Below are 2112 nucleotides of genomic sequence, written 5' to 3'. Positions count from 1 at the left end.
GACAATTGCACTCAACTCCAATGCTAATAAAGTCGTGCTTAAAATCTTGCACGCTAGGCTTCAGCATTACGTGAACCAAGAACTTCCAGATGTCCAAGCTGGGTTTAGAAAAGGCAGAGGAACCAGGTCAAATTGCCAACATCCTCTGGATCATAGAGAAAGCAAGGGAATTCCAGAAAAACATCTACCTCTGTTTCACTGATTACACTAAAGCCTTTGATTTTGTGGGTCATAACAAACTGTGGAAAGCTAGCTTTTAAAGAGATGGAAACACCAGATCATCTTACCTGTCTCCTGAGAAACCTGTATGCGCCTCAAGAGGCAAAAGTTAGAACCTTGTATGGAACAACTGATTGGTTCAATATGGAGAAAGGAGTACAAGAAGGCTGTCTGTTGTCACCCTGTTTATTTAACTTCTACGCTAAGCACATCATGCGAAATGCCAGACTGGATGAGTTACAAGCTGGAATCAGGATAGGTGGGAGAAACATCAACAACCTCAGACATGCAGATGATATCACTCTAATGGCAGAAAACAAAGAGAGACTAAAAAACCCCTCGATCAGGGTGAAGGAGAAAAGTGAAAAAGCCAGCTTAAAGCTAAATATTAAAAAAACCAGGATCATGGCATCTGGTCCCATTACTTCATGGAAAATAGAAAGGGAAAAGGTGGAAGCAGGGACAGATTTCCTCTTCTTGGACTCTAAAATCACTGCAGATGGTGACTGCAGCCATGAAATCAGAACTCAATTGCTTCTTTGAAGGAAAGTTATGACAAATCTAGACAGTGTGTTGAAAACCAGAGACATCACTCTGCCAACAAAGGTCCGTATTATCAAGGCTATGTTCTTCCCAGTGATCACGTATGGTTGTGAGAGCTGGATCATAAAGAGGGCAGAGAGCCAAAGAATTGATGCTTTTGAACCGTGATGCTGGAAAAGACTCCTGAGAATCCCTTGGACAGCAAAGAGATCCAACCAGTCAATCTTGAGGAACATCAACCCCAAATACTCATTGGAAGGACTAATGTTGAAGCTGAATCACGAGTATTTTGGTCACTGATGTAAACATTCGACTCATTAGAAAAGTCTCTGATGCTGGGAAAGATTGAGGGCAGAAGGAGAAGAGGGCATTAGAGGATGAGATGGCTGGATGTCATCACTGATGTAATGGACATGACCTTGGGCAAACTCCAGGAGATAGTGAGGGATAGGGAGGTCTGGCATACTGTAGTCCATGGGTCACAAAAAGTCAGACATGGCTGGGCAACTGAACAATAACAACTCTTTTCCTAAGGTTGCCAATTGTACATGCTGTTATATAAACTCACTTTTATTTTACTATCATTTATAATAATATATTATGAGCATTTCCCATTTATATTAATTTTCTTTATGAGCATGAGTTTTGATGATAGTATGATATTCTATAATAAAGATCTACCATTGTTTTGAAGAATTCTAAGGTTGATATCTTTATACATAAATGTTTGTTTTCCTTTTTATTTACTTAGAATAAATAGCTAGAAGTGAAATTACTAAACTTATTTTAAAGATTTTCATTACTATTGAAATTTTTCTTTCTATAAATGTTGTAACAATTTACATTTCACACCAGCGATGTTTGAGGGTAGCTATTTCCTCACACCATTGTTGACACTAAGGAGCATTTTTTTTCTTAAGTCATCCAATAAAAAAAGATGTAGATTGTTTGAGTTTGCATGTCTTTGATTTTAAAATGACTTAGTATCTTAAACATTGTATTAACTAGTTGGAGGTTTCTATATGTGTGAAATATAGAAATATGTGTGTGTTCTCAATATGTGTTTGCACTCAATATGCCAGCAATTTGGAAAACTCAGCAGTGGCCACAGAACTGGAAAAGGTCAGTTTTCATTCCAATCCCAAAGAAAGGCAATGCCAAAGAATGCTCAAACTACCGCACAATTACACTCATCTCACACGCTAGTAAAGTAATGCTCAAAATTCTCCAAGCCAGGCTTCAGCAATATGTGAACCGTGAACTTCCTGATGTTCAAGCTGGTTTTAGAAAAGGCAGAGGAACTAGAGATCAAATTGCCAACATCCGCTGGATCATAGAAAAAGCAAGAGA

This window comes from Bison bison, unplaced genomic scaffold (assembly GCF_000754665.1).
Source record: "Bison bison bison isolate TAMUID 2011002044 unplaced genomic scaffold, Bison_UMD1.0 scf7180017864183, whole genome shotgun sequence".
Taxonomy (NCBI): domain Eukaryota; kingdom Metazoa; phylum Chordata; class Mammalia; order Artiodactyla; family Bovidae; genus Bison; species Bison bison.
Note: the sequence above shows the minus strand (reverse complement) of the source record.